General features: G+C 37.5%; 2 long non-coding RNA genes across 11 annotated transcripts in view; one reads left to right on the top strand and one right to left on the bottom strand.

Moving 5' to 3' along the window:
• Positions 1 to 18,037, top strand: part of LOC125332183 — a 33,432-nt gene extending 15,395 nt beyond the window's left edge. For 3 of the 6 annotated variants that reach the window (XR_007206398.1, XR_007206393.1, XR_007206395.1), the window contains 3 exons: positions 709 to 779; positions 7,267 to 8,690; positions 15,292 to 18,037. This is a non-coding gene — a long non-coding RNA (uncharacterized LOC125332183). The remainder of the gene's footprint in view (positions 1 to 708; positions 780 to 7,266; positions 8,691 to 15,291) is intronic. The other 3 variants (XR_007206394.1, XR_007206396.1, XR_007206397.1) reach the window with 3 other exon arrangements.
• LOC125332182 overlaps positions 1 to 20,155 on the bottom strand; it is a 193,227-nt gene that overhangs the window by 56,620 nt on the left and 116,452 nt on the right. The window lies entirely within an intron of this gene.

Here is a 20,155-nt window from a genome sequence, read left to right as displayed (position 1 = left end):
AGTCACTCAGTCTCTCTCCATTCAGTGCATGCAATGCCAATGACTTACCACGGTCACTCTCCCTGGCACAGCAATGTTTCACACTTCAATGTAAGGTACTAAAATGCTATAGATTGTAGAACTTTGTAAGAAACCAAATGGGAAATAATGCTCTCTAAAGGGTTGGAGGAACAGAATGAATCAAATGACTCCTGTGAAAAATACTGGAAACTCAACTATTAAAGCCAGACACTTCAGAGCACTCCAATCCCTACAATTGCTGGCAGCCAGTCCCAGGTCACACCCATTTCATTTACATGCTAAATATTGGCCAGAACTTGGAATTCAAGACTGCAGCTTTATAGAAACAACCCAATAAGTTTCCACTTGAAAAGCTGTCTAACTGTATTTATTTCAACCAGACCACAGTAATTAATATTTATGAGGATGAGTGAAAGCAGGATACTCATAGCAAAAGGGGATTATGGAAACACAAGAATGTGTGAAGATGCTGATGGGACAGAACAAATGGCACCTGAGACATAGATGCAGCAGACCCATGAAGGGAGAAAAGGAGAGGACAACAATACATGTGTAACTGTCTATACACATGAGCACAGAAAAACTTGTTCCTGTGCTTTGTTCCACGTGCAATCCAGGAAAAGTCTTGGTACTCGTACCAAATACATTTATTACCACTGATTTAACGGGTTTATTTGACTGTTACAGGCACCCACATCTGAGCCATCCCTGATCTCAGGCCAATCAAAGTAACACTGCACATGTTCCATACTTCAGGGGTAAGTACTAGATCTGTTACAGGCTTTAAATGTGCATGTGTTGCATATTTCTGGATTTATATCTTACATGAATATGACCAATAAAAAGTGGACAGAAGAAGAGAGCTCCGGAAAGAACTTGTCAACAGCATTTTCAGGTGAAAAAAAAAAAAAGAAAAATAGGAGGTTTTGATCTGCAGAATGTGAAGTGTACAAAGTATAACAATTAAAACAGAAGAGTAGATACTTTGAGCTCATTAAAATTTCTTTTGAAGATGAAAGTCATTAGATTTCAATGAGAACTTGGAGCAGAAGCTCACACTGACATGAGAATATTTAACCTGTAGTCTACAGTGCTTCAAGCAACTGGAAGTATGATAAATAATTGCTTGGCTGTAGTAACCACATAGAAGGAAAAAAAGGATTACCCTAATCAAACACAGTCAGTGTGGTGTTGCCTGTCTCTGTGCTCCACATTTCATTCTGAAAGTTTGCAGTTATAGAAACGGAAATCCTGAGTTCTTAAAAAGGAAATTGTAAAGGATTTATTTTCCTGCCACCTCCAAGAAAACTTTGATAATATTCAGGGTCAGTTCTTCAGCTGGTATGATCAGCATAGCTCTGTGGAAGCCAGTGGATCATTGCCAATTTATAATAGCTGAATGCTTTTACTACAGGGACAACCTTATTTTAGATTTTTTTTCCTCCCTATCTCTAACTCTTTTTTTTTTTCCTCTTTAAGTTAGGAACATTAATAGCCAAATACAGTTTCTGTTGTCAGGAATACCTGTCCTTCAAGGTATAAGACTCATATTTTCACGTAAGTGAGTTGCACCAGTGATTCTTACTCAGATTTCAGTATCACCACAAAGCACAAGCCAGGACCATACAATCCTTTACCATACAGGTATTTTCTATGTTATATCAGTGCAAAAAGCTAAATACTAATATTAACATAAGCCTAAAGCACAAATAATGGGCCCTCCTGAAAAGGCAGGGTAAGCTTGTCTTAGACAGCAAAATCATGGCAAACAGTACTTTACAGGAAAGAAATGAAAAGGATCAGAGAAGGGAAGACACTTGCACAAGTAAAGGCTCCATAAGTCAGTGGCGAAATCCAGTTATCCCATGGGAAGTACAGTGCCCATGCAGCTGGGTGAAACCACAGTCTGTCATTTCTCACAGAAGAAGATGCCATTTGCATTAGAAGGAGTATGTAATACAGTGAAAGAAAACCTTCAAAGCATTTTCTACACAATCTCTTTGCACTTCCCTAAACTCTCAGATCCTGAATGCACCGTGCTCAGGAATGCTGTAGCAAGTGCTCCTTGCATCCTGGACAGCGCCATCCCTACATAAAGTATCCCTGTAGAAGAAACACCTGACTTTTTACCATATAGGTGCTTTCTGCATGAATCAAGAGGATAAAATTAAGATAACACTCTGCACTAAGATATTGCCCCTGAAGGGCTGTGGAGATAGTTGTCATTTCCTTAAGCACACACAACACAAATTTCATACCTTTCTAATCCTAGGCAGTGTTCCCTTTAGCCAAATTTCATTCTTTTAACAAAACGAGAAGACCTTTATGCTTACTCCGAGCCTGGTGGCAGCAGGCAGTGGTGGCAGTGGCCCACTCTGTAGTGAAAGATCTGCAGGACACATGAGCACACCCCTCCTAAGACATCCACAAATGCAGCCATTTAATTCCAGCCAGACTCAAGCATGGCACCTTCCTCGAGTGAAATTCTGAAATTCCTGCTGTTTCTCTTCACAGCTCTGCCTTGCTAAGGTAAGGACACAGAGCTCCCAGGTGTTCCCAGGCTCTCATTACTGCTGTCCTGCCCATGCTGGTAGGGAATCAATGCCACCACAATTGTGTAAACATACAAAAACCAAATTCTCAAAAGAAGCCATCTAGGAAGGAAAAATGAAAACATTTTATTCTGCATATATTGAAAAAAAAGCAATTTTATTCTTTCATATGGAGAAAAGGCTCTAGGGAAAGTAGCTGATTGTGTGGAGCCTCTTGGTTTTGACAGTAATTTCTTTGCCTTCTTTGGCAAACAGGTGTTCAGGGAATACATTTCTGACTGACTTGGGTTGCATAAGTAGGCTTGTATAAGTCCACAGCCAAAAAGCCTGATGGTAAAGGTGATGGTAAGCATGATGCTAGACCAATATCCATCCATTTCTAAAAAGACAAAGGGAAAAAACCCTGAAACATGCTAATCTACAACAGAAATATATAAATAAAGACCTAACTACTTTTAGCCAAAATAGCCCTGAAGAAAATTTCCCAAGAGATTAGAGCTCTAGGGCTGGAGGAAGAGTCACTGGGCAAAGACAGCTTTTGGAAAGCAAGTTTTTTATTTAAATGAGAACAAGATGTTTGGAAAAGACTATGATAGATGCCCTTCATAACTTCTCAGAGGATCTACCAACCCAATAATTTTCTCATTTGACTGGTAATGAAAGAAACTAGAGTTCCATTTCTTGCTCTGGTAAAACATGCTCAGAGTCTGCATTTCTCATATCCCAGGTGACTGCCTGGACCACCTAAGAGCTGTTGAGTTTGGGTATATTTGTGTTGATGTCCTTTTTTAGACCTTTCACAAAATATGTGATGAAAATGTGCATTTTTTCGCACAAATCATTTGCAAAGGAAGGTGAAGCCAAAAGTTAAGAATGAAAAATGAATCATCTGAGATATACTTTGTTAATCAGTGCTGACAGCTAAAAACTGTAACTTTTCTGAAAAATCTTTTATCTGATTGGATCCTCAGATTTCAACTTGGTAAGCACTAACTACCAAGTTACATCTATTTTGTTGCAAAAGAGGTCTTTTGCTATCACTTTTTGCTGGAAATCCCACCATTGGTGAAACTGAGAAAAGCTTGTCAGGAGCCTGTTTCACTGGAAGATTCCCTATCTGCTTCTGGCTATTTTGCAAAACAAAACAAATTATTTTGTTACATGGAGCTGCTGAAAAAATGTGGGTGTACAAGATGTCATGTGGCAATTGCTTCTGTGTAAAGACCAGGCCACAACAGTGGTCACTATGAAAAACTTTTGCCACAGTCACTGGCAAATGTTTTGGTGGAATAATGTGCTCTGCATTTGCAAACACTGGTAAAAACAGGTTTCATTAACATCGATAAAACCTCCCCAGAATCCAGCAGAAAACTCCCATTATAACTTTAAATAATTCAAGCAAAAAAGGAACCCTTTCCTGAATATGTTCTGAGATAAGAATGTTTTCTAAATATTTGAGAAAGGAAATGGGGAAAAAGGTTAAAATATAAGGGTAAACTTACATGCAATCCTCCCAGTACATCACCGAGTAGCTGTCTAAACATTGTACATTTAATATCCTTACCACAAAATATTTATATTCCTTTGCTGCTTTGTTACTGCATAGCCCTACAACCAGACTATCTAGGACTAAATCTGAAAGCAGAATTCAGGCACACTGTAGCATTCAATGTTTAGAAAATCCTTTGCCCTTGCAGTATTCATAATCTTATTATGTTAAATTTAGCTGGTCAAGTTCTGCTCTTACTTGTACTTCACATCTGTCAACTTAGGGCGTATAGGGCATACATCAAGGCAGCATTTAGCTCAGCATAGGGAGAGATTTGATATTTGAAATATATTCATCTTTTGAAAGCCACATTTTTTCCAGTAATAAATGCTGAAACAAGTGTCCCCAGCGCCATGCAATCTGTGTCCTTTCCCACTCAGCTAAAGATGGTATTAAGGAGCTAAAATGAGAGAACTATTGCCATTTGGTTCCGTAGCGTAATGGCTCGGTATCATCCTCCCGACGCTTTGGACACTTTGTTTAACAAGGAAATCAGCTGGAGCACAGGAGCTGCTGAGGAGTTCCAGGCTGAGGGTCTGTGCTGGGCTGCAGGCTGTGCGCTCCCGTGTCCCCAGGCTGCACGGACACCCCTGCGGGGCCCCGGCAGCTGCTGCAGCAGGAGCACTGCAGGCACTGCCCGCCCGCTCTGTCGCACAGCAGCTGCACACATCAAAGGCAAGCAAGGGAAACTGGCAGCGGCAAAGGCTGAGGTGGAAACAGGATTCAATCCACACGAGTTTTGTAGATGACTTGTTTTCTTCATTATAGCAACATATACAAATATTATTGGTTTGCCTAACTTCTACAGAGAAATAAATACTTGCAAACAAGCACACAGAGCACTGATTCCTCAAGCATCCTATTGGAGTCCCAAAGGCTTGGTCCTATTAAAAATAGTCCTTTTAAAATACCTTAGTTGTATTGAAAAAATGCTCCAAAAATCTCAGGTAAAATTTTATTGTTTTCCTCGGGTAAGCAGAAATCATCAGAGCAAGTAAACTTACTATAAATAGTGTTTACTGTCATTAAAATGTCTTTGTTTCCTTATATTATGTACTTGGAAATAGAAAACACAGACGGTCAGAGTGCCCAAGGTGAGAGAAGACATCTGTGAAGGTGACTTAATTTCTTCCTCTGACCTTTTACAGCAGTGAGTCAAAATAGAAAACAGGCTTATAAAAATTCCATTTTATGCCTGTAGTGTACACACTGTGTATGTTTTGGAGGGGCACAAGATGCACTACTTTCATCTGACTGTGTAACAGAGGACACAAGTTATTAGCAATAGCACTTATAAGTAAGAAGCACTTGTATGGAGAGATGTAATGACTGTCGGGATTTGTGTTGAAATTCTGTTTCAAATAGTCAAAAACCGGTAAGCAATGAAAAATGGCACATATTGCTCAACTTTCAAACATATGTGCAAAAGACCAAAATCAGACCTTTTAAACTGACTGCATGCATTACACCAAGATATTCCAATCATTTTAGTTGAAACTCTCCAAAATGTCATTCCAAAATTTTCTACAGCACTTCAAAAATTTCAGTACAGAAACAAAGAGATGGGAACAACAAAACTAGCTGAACTTCAATATTTTGATATCATTGCTTGTAACTAAAGACTTTTTTTTTTTTTTTTTTTTTGTTGGTTTGGGTTGGGCTTTATAAAATTTATTTAGCACCAAAACAGAGCCTGGTGAAGCACTGTCACTCCTTTTTATTACTGGAAACAACTTTATTTTTTAAAAAGTCCTAGAAAATCTAGACAGATTTCCATTACAGATATTTTAGGTTAAATAGGTAGCTGCATGTCCACTTAATCACAGGCAATTGCACTTGCACACCTGAACTTGCTCTGAGCTTGTCTGATGAATTATCTCTGATTAATTTTCTTTGTTTTACACAAACACATTGTTTCCCATCAAACAAAGCAACTAAATAGATGTTTGAGACCAACACAATCCTTCCCATGTACAAGGTTAGGGATATTACAGTTTAGTGCTCTGAAGCTGTTGAACACCTCAGTTTTACCAGCACTAGTTTGATGTGTTCAGTGCCAACAGTTGCAACACTGAGATTTAAATTTTAAGATTAAATTTAGGAGATAAAATCATCAAGATAGTTCTATCAGCTATAATACTAGAATGTGTATGCCTGCAGCATTATATACAATGTCAGATTCAAAGAGACCGCTAGAAAATATCAGTTGGTGTATTCAACTTGTTTCCCAACTTGATTCCTACAAGACCCTCAAATCAAAAATCATCAGTGCTATTTTTTCCACATTTTACTTTTCCATTTCTAATTGTTTATAACTCTTCATAGAAGCACTTCTAATTCAGCTACTCAATATTATATAGTATATGTGATATTTTTCAAGATACAGCTTCTGCAACTGCCTTTACACCTTTAGGCTTTGTGACTTGACGTCACAATGGTCTTGATTTATTAGAAGATAAACCTTTTCCAATGCTTTTTTCTTTAAATTGCGAACTGTAAATAACTTACCCAATACGAAAAATGCTAAGTAGCTCCTTTGAAACTCTAATGGAGATACAGTTATATCACTCACTGCAGAATCTTTGTATTAATGCTTTATATATATATATATATGTTGGAACATATAGGAATGTAACCTGCACCTTACACATTTCTGTGTGGGTCTGCTGAGACACAGAAATTTGGGTGGGGTACAGCTAGCCTATTCCAAAACAGATGGAGAGATTTTGTTGCTGTATTTGTGTCTTATAGATTTTTACTTGAATATTCAATGGCATAACATTGCTGTTAAGTATAATTCAACCAACAGTTTCTGTCCTTTAATTATTTCAGTTCTGTGGTTCAGCAGGTCCATGCTTCCCAACTGTCAAATCATCACTGAATAAACCTTCCCACAAAGTTTAGCTCCAGTACATCCTCGTTTTCTGTCAGTAACAGCATTTTCTGCCTGTACTTAAGCGTTGGCATGTGAACTTCATGGCACATATTGATGTCAGCAACCAGGATGGAGCCTGGATGGAGGCAGGACTGACTGGGCAATGCACCATATTCCTTGTGTTTGGAGCTCTGGCTCTGACCATATTAAACCCAAGTCCTAGGCTAACAAGCCTTCCTAATTACTCCTCTGTTCTCTCTTCCCTACAGGAACCATTTCTAGCACATTCTGCCACCAAGCAAGCTCTGCTCCTCCAGCCCTATCGCCAAAGCCTATAGAGTTCAGAAGATCTTTTCTCCCTGGCAGCCTTAACCAAATCATTTTTCCAGCCTTGAAATTCTTCAGAACACTGTCAGGCTTTGCTATCACCAACCCACTTTTTCCAGAATGAAGTTAAGTGCTTATCACTTAAAAATTTAAACAGTAATTGCTTAGTAATGAAAACTTGAATTGATCGGAGAGTAAACTTCTGCTAAGTGACTGGCAGAATTCCAGCTCCAGTCCATAATAATCAAAATTCACCAAAATAGCATTTTTAAATGTCTTTAGTTTGAAAACTATTCTATACCCAAGCATGTGAAGGTCTAGATGCAAGATAGTAATTTTAAGTGTTTCCAGGATTGAGCCAAAAAAACTAATTCAATAGTTAATTGAATTAACAATTGCTAATTTGGGGTTGAATAAAATCTCTGTGCTCATCTTAAAAATGTCTAAATTATTAAAAATCATATTCCTCCTTCCTTTATTGCACCTGCTTGTTTTGTCAGGTACATCAATCCCTCTTAAAAATGTATGCCTCAAGAGAAAGACACTCGGTTTCCTCCAAACCTGGTGCTCAGGATGGAGACTCTTCCATTCTCACCTTGACAGGCTTTACTATTGATTGCCAAAGCTACTGTGTAACCTGAGGAACTTTCCTCACCTTCTAAACCAGCATTCTGAATTTTCACAGCTTCAGAAGCAATACTGCCAGAAATGAAGCAGCTAATTCCCTGTATATTCTGCTCTTTTACTATGGGTGCTGGTGGAACTGAGCAAAGATTTTTAACGCAATGTTACTTGTGAGACACTGGATTACACTGGATAATGAAAAGGAAATAAATGCAAACTGAATTTTTAGCATACCATTAACTATTCATTGGATTGGACTGGATTCCTCTTCCTAGTTTTCAGAAATTGCAGAAGAAACATCCTGAAAATATGCAAAGCACCAATGCTACTCCTTAGCATCCCTTAATTGTATTTAGTCCATGTTCAAAATCCCAACCCATTTCTTTAAGATCTCCTTCATGTCACTAGAGCTTTGCAGAGGTTTTGGACAGGGTTTCCAAACACAGACCAAGACAGTTTCTTTTGCTTTTACCTTCAGGGCCACAATATGAGAAGCTTCTGGCACTCTGATGTGCTGTCACTTTTTAATGCAAACTCTGGAAGTTCACAGACACAACGCTGCACAATGTGAGGAAGATAAATCACAGTTACTTCAAGCCAGTTGACAGCAGTTTAAGCAGCTGCAATCATCAACCACCAAGGGAGTTTCTTCTTTTATCTTACTAAATGCAAAAGTATACCAGGAACTGGTAATATCACTGGACTATCAGGAGTCCTGCTTTTACATAAATATCAGCAAGCGGTAAGTAAATTCTGTTGACGAAATGTAATAAAACAAAGACTGTTTCAAATATGACCATTCCCTGATGCATTCTGTAGCCCCGTCTTACTCACTTATTGCATGCTGCTGAGATTATAAGGTTTGCTTTTATCTGTCAGAAATCAATATTTCAAACATCGGATAAAAGAGGAAATTGAACTGGGAATAGGCTGAAGTGCTGTAAAAACTACAAAGCACAATTATCAAAAAGCACTTAAAGTACTTAATAGGACACACATATAAAAATGCTCAAATTAATGTCAGGGAACTATAATGAGAACTTTTTCTGTGCTTTTTGATCCAAATGCAATGCAATTCGAGTGCAGCCTGGTCAGTCAATACAGTTTTCAATTTATATGAAACCCTAAGGATTTCTAGCAATCCATTTGCTAGAACTGAACCATTACATATGATTGGTTAATATTTCAATTTATTGAAAATACATTATTTTGTGTAAAGTGTTTAAGTTGTTGAGGTTTAATCATTATAAACAGTTATGATAAAAATAGATCTTTGGGTAAACAAAGACCTTACAGTCAAGCTTTTAATAAATACTAGTATAACTAGACAATTGGATTTTAAGAGGAATAGACATAAGGAAAAACTGCAGATATGGGGTGGTGAGATGAGAGGAAATTGTTGGAGTAGAATGGATCTTTATCAGCACACATTAAGCTGAGAAGAGACTTTGTAAAATGTCAGAAACCATAGTTATTTTATGCAAAAAACCTCCTCACTATTAACTTTAGTGCTTTCCCCTTAGATTTATATATTCATTTATCATCTTTAATGCTACTGAGCTAGAGGTCTTTACAAAACTATGCTAGATCAGAAATCACTGCAAATGAAAGTGTACATGTCTGTATGAACACACCAGTATCCATGGAAAACAGATTGAGAGACTTCAGAAAATTTGATATGAAACACAAAGAGCTGCAACACACAGAGGAGTTACAGCTAGGATTTGAGCAACAAAGATGCACATTAATTAAATGGTTGTATCCAACTGTACCACTCTTTCCTAAGCTACACCCCACAAGGAATAACAAGGGACTCTTGGAAATCTTTCTTTGTCAAAAGTTATCCTTAAAATTACACTTAGTGTGTATACTTTAACCAGACACTTCTTTTATATGAGGGAACCTTAACTCCATCCCAATTAAAATGTGCTTCTTACTGGAACTACACCAAACTCCCTGAACTATGGATCAGACTGTACTTTCCACTTACATATTGTTTCATTAGCCAAACACCTTCCCACCACCTTTCCTCGATATAGTTTTGAGCCTAACACAGTACAACCTCTTAGTTAATATCCCTACTTTTTAACATCTAATCTGAATCTTTGCTCCCATAATTGTAGTCCTACTTCTTGGCCTATTTTATGTGATGAAGAAGAGGTTATAGTATTCCCTTATGCAACAAATTTGACTATGTAGGCACAGTCATCACACGGGATCTTTCCAGCACACAGGTTCTGTGAATTGTACAATCAGGCTCTGATCTAGACAGTTAATGACTTATGAAATTCACCAAGTTAAACTGCACAATACACAGCCAAAATCTCTCTTCTAATAATTCTGGTCTTTTGTATGTTAAGCAAAATGTCACATGATGTAATTGAGGCAACTGGCAAAGGTATACCCTAAAAAATTTTCACATTTGAAAACAACTTTGACAAGATCAAAAATAAATAGATTGCTTCAGCTGGATACTGTAGGTGATGTCCTGAATTTTCAGATTTCCTGAACCAACAGACTGGTTTTCTGAATCAACAGAATCATCACAGAGCATATAACTTTTTCCAAACAGTACAGATTTCCAAATAAAAAGTAATAATAATTGTTTTGTTTTCTCTGAGGAGAAAACATGCTATGATCTGGTAAGGTAATTGTAGTTATGGCAGTCATAATTGCATAATGCACATCACAGCAGCTTCTTCTATTGCACCTTATTGTATTTTTTCCTTCAATTATTAAATTCAGAGGGTTAACCTCAAAAGAAAATGCACTTGTCTTTACATACACTTGAATTGTTACTGCCATTTAAAACTAATCAATGTTTTCTTTAGTACCATAATAGCTTATTTGCAAAGCACCTCTTCAAGAGATATTTACACGGTGTTCTGGAAGTAAACATGTTTCACATTCTAAGAAAAACTCTCAATAAAGAGAAAGAGGGCTTCATTCTCATCTCAAAGTTCAGTGCAACTAAAGTGACTTAAAGGGCTTAAAAATTTGTACAAAGGGAGTGGCTACTAGATTATACCCCTACGTTCATAAATAATACAAGGAAAAACTATTCATTGTGCACAACCCCTACATCCTTAGAGAAGGCCAGGAAATTAATTTTCAAAGGCACAGCATATAAATACATGCTTTCATTAAAGTTAAGAGGAAAGAAAACAGTTAAAATCTTATTGTTAACTTATGTTTAAATACACATTCCTTAGAAATAATATACCATTCCTGACTTGGACCTTCGACTGCATAAAATTCAGAGGTCACCAAGGCCTCATTGAGGGTGGAAAGCCCAAGCTACTCCAGTAAAGTCAGAACATGCACTCAGAGTGCAGTTTGACACAAACAGGAATGTTCACATCACTTTCCTCTAGGAATATAGGGGAGATTTTTAAATTAGTCTCCACAGACTTCTTCAGAAAGAGGTCAGAGAAACCAAGTTAAATAATATGAGTATCCCTAATGTCTCAAGATCTGAAGTTATCTAATAAAGAGTAGTTTTAATGAAGGAAAAACAAAGTGTGCACAAAACTCACAAGCAGCCTTTTTTCATTTCCAAATGTTAACATCTACTGCTTTAATAAGCAGAACACCCCCAGCTCAAGCTATGCCTGTATTTAAATACATGAAACCCATTGATTCCAGTAGGGCAGCAAGTCTGTCACTACAATGAAAGTTATAAACCCAAAGCTGGTAGGAGGCCAAGCTTTGCCAAAAGGAAGAACCAGAATTATAACTGAAAGCACTGGACACAGGGTCTGCCACAAAGTAATGCAATGAGCTGTGCCAATGCGACCATGTTATATAGAATATTATTTCCTGCCCAAATTTTAAATTTTTCAGTACATTTGTATCCGTGAATTTGGAATCTATTACTTTTATCATCTGTATGTACAGCCAATATTTTGTATTTGCAATCTTGAAAATTTAATGGGGGGGGCAGAAAAATTTTGTGTTTTTTCAGTTTATTGTTACCGCTTACTTATTACTTATTGTTACTGTTTAGTGTTACTGCTAACGATATGTAGCATCTATCATATATTGCAAGTACTCTTCCATTACAGAAATCAGTTCAGTCCCTGATTTCCTTTTATTAACCAAGATTATCTTTCCAGCTGGTTTTTAATTAAATATTTTGTTAAGGATCATTAAGGAGTTATATAAACTCCTCATAGTTCTCACTGCTAATCATAAACATTTCATCCAACTGTGCTATAAATCTGAAATTTGCCTTCCAGTTTTACTACAAAGCCTTATTAGAATAGGTATTGAAAAAAAACCCCAAATCACCCAAAAAAACCTCCTTCATTTCCAAAAGAGACTTTCCCAATTAAATTAATATAAAATATTAAATAATCAAGAATTAGAAGGTTAGAATAGCGTTATTAAAAATTAATACCAGGATTTTTCCATTCTTCTTCACTTGAGTTAAAATAAAAGCAGCTGAAAATTATAGATTATTCCTTCTCTTTAAAAAAGGTAGAAGGTGGTGAGACAGCATCGGGTAGATGCACAGTAGTAATGGATTATGCAGATTTTTCTCTCCTGGGTCACTGTTATGAATCTGATCCAAGACAGCAATGACAAAATGTCAGTGCCATTTTATGGCTTTTAGCATGAAATCCCGACCCTGTGAGGTCAATGGCAAAACATCAGTAGTGCCAGGATTTTCACCTTTTGAATCTCTAAGATGCAGAAAGAATTAAGGTCTGACTCAGCATCCATCGACTTTAATGGGAGTTACACTAAGTTCAAGGTGCTGGTTTTTAAAAGTCCTTAGGTGCTGCTTTGCTTTAATAAGAACTGGATCTTTCAGATGACTCAAAAACTGCAGCATTAAAACGACAAACTTTTATCTTTAAAGTTAAATATTCTGATGACTCTCATCCCCTTGCTCCGCTGTCTGGATTACTCTGCCCCATTAGGCTGAGCATTGGATAAGGGCTTCTTTCACCGCATGTATTCCCTCCTCTTGCTTCTTTCTCTGAAAGCAAAATCCTTGTCCCAGATGACACAAGGTTCAAAACCTCTTGGATTACCATGTTTGTGGCCCTCAAGTAGTCTGGCACAGACTGTAGCTTCTGCTCTGCATCCTGTCTGGTCCACTTACAGTCTATTCCCATAAACTCCTACAAAACGTGAGGTCTCGGGAATACAGGAATAGTAAACCTTCGGGTCAAAATGACCAAATTAACAAAGCAGCAGAAGTCATCAAACCTGTTTTTTGGAGTGATTAATTAAAAGAAAATCCTTATCAATTTGCTGAAAATGGGCAGAGGTGGCTTGTTATTTTATTTCATTTGCTTTGATAGTGGATGCTCTGTAGAAAGGACATTACCATCCATTTTAAACCAGCAGTTGCAGGAACTGAAAGTGTTGCCACTTTGCAGGCTTGAAGAGGTTCGATCCTGAAAAGGAAATAAGAATATAATCCAAATGAGCTGTCAAATTTTAAGTGTTTAACCAAAATGGAAACAAATTTCCAATATCAAATGATTTGTTCATGGCCTCCAAAAATAGAAAGGTACACAAATATAAAAAGAATGTCTTGCTGTAACATGTGCTTTCCAGACATATTTCACTTGCAGTTCAGGCTTGTGCCTGAAATAAAAGTATTTAGCTACGCTGAAAACCACCCAGGAATTAAACTGGATGAAAGCATGCTGAGGAAGTTGTTGGAGGTTTAATTACCTTTTCTTTTTTTTCTCTTTAGTGGGAGTTCTGAATTCTGGAGGAGTAAAACTCCAGTCTCTACTGTATTGAAATGATATTTTTTTAGCACTCCAATCATTGTCTCTACTTGACTAAGACATTTCTGTGCTAAAGCAGGTGCATTTACTTTTCAAGTATTATTTTACTAATCAATTGAAAAATTACCTCCATGAATGACAGAAGTGCAGACCTTTGGAGTATTTCATTAAAAGGAGCAAACATTAATTACAAATCCAGTCCAACCTTTGCAGACATAAATTATGGGACGGATCTATTTTCTCCATGCTTAATTGCAGGCAGTGACTAGCTCTTTAAATTATTATCTCCAAGGCATGAATGAAATTAGAATGGATTTGGTGATATTCTCAAGGCTTATTTGTATCTAAATAACTTGGCCATGTACTATCTGGAGATATAAGGAAAATTAGGTGAAACACATTTGAGCCTTTAAACAGTGTTAGCTTACCATGAAAAAAATCAGGAATTGCAAAATGGAATTAGAACCTTAAAGTCTTTGCAGACAGGAAGGTCTAGATGCAGGTTTAACAACGAGATAGTTATTAACGTCCAAGTATTTTTCTTCTAATGTAAATTCTCAAAGTTTTAGGTGTTTATAACTTTCTGCAGCATTCATGTTTCAGGCAGAATATTCCAGGCAATACCTTTCCTAAAAGGTGATATTTGCATTTCAAGAAAAATAAGTAGTTTTCTAGTGAAGTAAAACCCCCTTCCTACAGAATTAAGAAGGTTGAAAATTTTGATTTTGTAATAGGCACAGTGCTGACATGTTTATGATCATACCAAAATTTGGCAGGAAAATAGATGGACTGATTGGTCCATTGAAACATGCACAGAACAGAAGGTGCAGTTTGCTATGGTGAAGAGTGAGAAATCAATAGAGAATGCAAGGATTATTTTTTAATACAGTAATGAAGACAGAAAGGTATATTTTTTTAAAAATGTATATAATGACTTAGCTACTACATTGGAAACAAGAAGCCTTCTTCTATAAGAACTCTGTTCTTTATATACTACAGAAGGTGTGAACAAATGAGTCTCAAAAGACTCCATGGGTACTGCCTGACCTGTGTTTTTACTACCCTTCTACCACAAAAGTTAATAATTTGGCATTGCATACTTAAAAAAAAAAACAACAAAAAAACAGATAATGACTTTCTTGGAGTTCAATTTACTTGTCTCATGATACAATAAATACCAAGCTGAATTCTCACAGTGTTAATCATTACCCTGGGAGAGGGCATTTGCTTAAATGCATTCCTTCAGCTTTGATGTGTCATGAATACATTGGCAGGTATTTGAACAGCAATTTCAAATATGCTGAAGATGTAAATAAGTTCAAGACCCCCCCACCCCCCCCCAAAAGCCAAACTCTTTCCACCTTTTAACTTCTGGATATAAAGTCACCCTCCATCTCTGCTGCAGGAACAGCCTCTGAAACTAGAATAACAGAAGCTCTGAAGTTGGATCTTTTGATGTACAGAGGAAGCCCAGCTCAGATTCAGAGGGCTTATTTGTGCCAGACACCATGCCAAAAGCAGGGCAGGGTACCTATAAAAGGAACATTCCTCTGATATGGTACTGATTTTTTTTTAAATTTTCTACTTTGACAGACTTCTCAGGCTCATAGCAAAATATTTCTGGCACTGAGTTGAAGATTCTGTAACAACATTGGAGGATTTCTTAGAAAAAAAAATATTCTGCTGGAACATTCGAGATTGGTTCAAAAACTTTGGAAATACCTGGTCCAGCAGAGAGAAGACTTCATGGGCTTCATCATTTTAAGTGTCTTGCTTAGGACAGGGAAGAGTGAGAAAACCTATTTGCTAGGATTTTGGAAGTATTTATGTCCCCTTTCCTCTCCATGGTATTTCATCTTAATTTAAAAGTGAGGAGTTAAAGATTGATATGGAGCTTGGGAAAAGCATTCAAGCAGAGGAGCATGGGGGACAGAGTGAACCCTTTACCCATATGGCTTGAGAAAGGCACTGCTTGGCAATATATTTCTGGGAATGATAATATCATAGGTAACCTATTTGCTCTGGAATCTAAATCAGGGCACCACACTTAAACCACATGCATCTACACTGAAGGTAAATATATTATGAGATTCTCATAATTCTCATAATACACAGGCCCGAATGGAATGTATGATTTTTCAGAGATCTGGGTAAATTCCTCAGTTTTGATAATATATCAGTCTATTCATTGATCATGTCCTTTCTATTTCTTTAGAAAGAAAACCACCACGAACAATTACTGGCTTTAACACCTTGCAGCTTATATATAGCTTCTCATATAAGGAAGAAACACCTTAAGCACACTGGGAAGTTAACACCAATACAATTTATAAAATGTAGATATGTTGGAGCAGAGAAGGTAGGAAATTAGTTAAATGTGAGTTTTAAAAATTAAGATACTTTCTTCATCCAGGCTTATGGAGAACAAACAGAGCTGGTAGAATATGTACTTTTAACCAACAGACAATTTTTCCCCTCTGAATACAGAATTGCAGACACAACTTTGCTTCAAGTTGCAAAAATTGTGGATGGAAATATTGAGGAATCACAATTTTTATCTAAATATTAACCACTGGTGTATTAATTCCTGTTTTGCAGTCTAAATGTAGGCAACTGCTTAGTCAGACGTTGATATGCACCAAAACAACATGCATTAGTTACAGTTAAGCAAGAGTGTGAGCAAAGACTGCTGTGAGTCAGACCCCAGGTCACAGAGCAGTGCAGCTTCTCTGCCCCAGCGAGGTCACAGCCTTTCCAACCAGGGCTGCAGCAGCTCACGGGGCGGCTGTCCCCACTAAAGGGTGCAAGGCACAGTGTGTGACAGAGGGGACAAGCACAGGGCACTAATAAGCAGTTCAAGTGCAGCTCCTCCATCAGGACTACAAGCGGAGCCCATTTGGCTGGAGGAGCCAGGAACACACCCAGACTCTGGTGCAGACACAGCCCATACCCTGAGCTCACAGAGGGCAGGATCCCAGGGCACATCAATGCCCCTGTAGCCCAGCTCCAGAGAACTCCAACGAGTTCATGTGCCTGGACATGGAGCACTGCTCCCTGTGATCCCAACAGGACTGAGGTGAGGCACGATCTGCTGGGTACCTGCATGTTTTGTGTGCAGAAAGATGACCTGGTATGGACCACCCAGAGCCCAGTGTGACCCATGCTGTGAGGGCTGGGAGCTGTGCTGGGGTTCCAGCACATGGCTCCCAGGCATGCTGGTCACCCCCACCACTCCTGCTCCACGCAGAAAGAGTTACAGACACACTCACAGGGCTGGCCATGGGTACCACACTGGGGGCCACAAAACACAAAAGTTCTAACAGCAAGTTATGTGCAGAGTTCTCACTCTGATTCTTCTCCTTTCTTTCTCCTTCTCATTCCAGTAAACTCCAAAATAACAGGCAATAACATTAATGCTGGCTCCATCCAAATGAATGCACACGGAACAGAGAGATGCATCTGTTTAGTGATTCTGAAGTGAGCTGACTCCTTGCTGTGCCACCAGTTCACCTTGCCTTACTTCAACCTAGTTTATTTTTGTGGGGTTTTTGTTGAAATCTGACATGGGTAACAAATTATTTTTATTATGTCTATTTGAGCTACACCAACTCTTTAAATGCTCACATCACCTGGAAACTGTAAACAACCTTGTTGCACATTGTGTAGTCACTGTGGATTAACCTCTTGAAGGATGAAGACACAGAATGGTTTGAATAATAGTTCTTGTTCTGTCCTTCTCTGACAGATGAATATGAATAAGAACTTATTTTGGCCAAAACAACCAATTCCAGGTGAATTTATGTCCTTAATGGGAGATCTGCCATGACAAACAAGAAGGGTTTGGTACATTCTAGTCAAAAGTGGAATATCTTAAATCAAAAGTTTCAGTAGCCCTCAATGTTTGTGCTAACCCTTCTATTAAATCTTCATAACAATGTGATAAGCTAGAATTCGTTGTCTTGTACTTTATTAAAAAGAGGACAACCTCTAGGATAAAATAATATTGAGAAATAAATTTTACCTTGGATTAGTTTCATGTAAACATAAAAAACTCAACTTCTCAGAACTCATGTGAAAAACATAACATAGTTAATATTAAATACAAAGATTATGCAACCTATTACTTTTACAGTTTGTGCTCCTGTGTCCTTGAATTTGTCCCTGTTTTGCTTATGATTAATGAATGACTCACCCTCAGTACCCTCTCATTTATTTCATACCTCATTATGAATCTGAAATGGTCTATTTGTTATTTGAAAACAGCAAAACAAGCATGGAAGTTAAACAGCATTCAGAAATGCAAATGACATTTTTGTAAATAAATTGCTATACTATCACATTTTAATGGTTTACATTTTTAACTGCTTTTGATATAATTTTGAAGAGTGTACTTCACTTAGTCCAGAGAATACCAGGTGGAGTTCCTCCACGTGATTTATTTAAACATCAGGAGTGTCAGTGTACTCTATACAGTCACTCACACACAAATCCTACAATGACACCTGGTGTACTTTACAGTTCTCTATTTTGGCTTGTCAAGATCCTATGCTATAATTCCCCATGGCTTCTCATTTGTTTTGTTTGGAATTATTTTACCAGGGTATGATACTTTATAATGTTTTGTGATTATGCTGTCAACATTCAGGCAGGGACAAAATCAAGGCTAGAAAAAACTTTTGTGTATATTAAGTAAGTTCACAACTATTAAAGCAAAACCCACTAACTTATTTATACTGAAAACAAAGTTTTGTACCAACAGTTCACAGTACTACTTTTGTGTTGCTATATCCTTTTTCAGTTTTGATAATTACTTTCATTAACGGAATCTGGTAGTTTCAAAATGCTTTCTTGAGCAGAAAAAAAAATTGGCTTGGGTGACATCAATGCTAAATACCATTCTGTGGAGCACTCAGAGGCATAAACCAAAAAGTCCATCTTTTCTCTGTTTACTGCAGTAAATTCTGACACTGCACATACTTCAGTGTGGGTAATCCAGTCCCTCCAGAAGCCTGTGCAGTCTTCTCTTTTCTCATCACTTTGGCAAACCTGTCCACACCAATGAGAGGAGGTTAAAGTTCTGCAACAAAGACTTTACTGTGTAAAGGCCTCTAAAGCCCCAGTGGCAGCTGTGCCCAGCTCCTCCTGCAGAAGATAAGCTGTCTCTGTGCCTTACCTTTTTCAGTTTCTGGCTCATGATGTGCAAGCAGCAGCACCTGCACCTCCTATTTTTGCTCTATTTTATTTGTAGCCGAATTATGGCTGTGAGCTGTATTCAGGCTGGCTGCTGAGGCTGCATGCAACAGAGAGTAGGCCAGAATCCATGGATGTTATAAGCAGACAGGTACAAATCAAGCTCAACCAATTGCATATTCCTTATGCTGTACAACATGCATGACTATTTGTATGCCACATGCAGTAGCTTAGGTATTGTGTCATCATAAAAATAACATAACTGGACATGGTTATTAGCTGCAGGCTGACTTTCAGCTTTGCCTTTCCTAATATTGTAGATTTATGTTTTCCCCCCAGCTCATTCAGAACTCTTTGTACAGTAGTTTATTAAAGTATAACTAAACATTGTCCTTGGTGCCCATATATGTTTGGAACAATTCCAAGTCTATGATCTTTTCCTTGAATTTTGTCAACATGTTCACTACAGGCCTTTATTCTTCCTTTTTCAGTGAAAACTCTACAAAGATCGTTGTTTTAAATCAATCCTGACTATGATGCACTTTAAGATTAGTGAACATGTTGTTCTTCAAATTAACAAAACCAAATATCCCTCCCAATACTCTACCCTTATTCCTGCCAAGCTCTGTATTAGTTTCCAGTGTGAATAAAAAAAGATAACATCTTTACACATGGCAAGTATAAGAGGTAATAATAAAAGGTAAATTTGACATAAGTTATGAAGGATGCGCAAAAAAAAAAAGTGAAACCTTGCCCCTGAAAACTTCATGAAGCTATAATAAAAATGGAGTTTGTGATGGATATCATAGAAACCAGAAAAAATTACACAAAGCAGGTAGAATTTATTACTACAATGTTTGAGTATTATCCTCAGCATAGAAAGATCAAAACCAAAACATGCATAGTGTGGAGAAACTGAAGGTATGTACTGATGGGTTTACCTCTAAGGATTTAATCTCCAGTAAGTGGCTTTCTATTTAAGCAATGAAAGCCTTTTGTCTCCTTGCCTAACTGGAATGAAAGTCTACTTCTCAAGGCAAATGCTTAGAGATAACTAAAACCAGTCTGAAACTTAACAGGTGTTACTTCTGTTACTTGAAGCGTTCTATTTAAAAACATAATTTATTCTTTTTTATTCTAAAAATACCAAGACATATCTCCAGGAACTCTTCAGTCTTCATTTTGACTCACAAAGGTCCATTACTCTATTATGCACACCTTTCATTTACATTGCAGACCACTATTTATTGACACTTACCAGGCACCC

Source organism: Corvus hawaiiensis, chromosome 12 (genome assembly GCF_020740725.1).
Source record: "Corvus hawaiiensis isolate bCorHaw1 chromosome 12, bCorHaw1.pri.cur, whole genome shotgun sequence".
Lineage (NCBI taxonomy): Eukaryota > Metazoa > Chordata > Aves > Passeriformes > Corvidae > Corvus > Corvus hawaiiensis.
The sequence above is the reverse complement of the archived record's forward strand: the minus strand, read 5'-3'. Positions and strand labels throughout refer to the sequence as shown.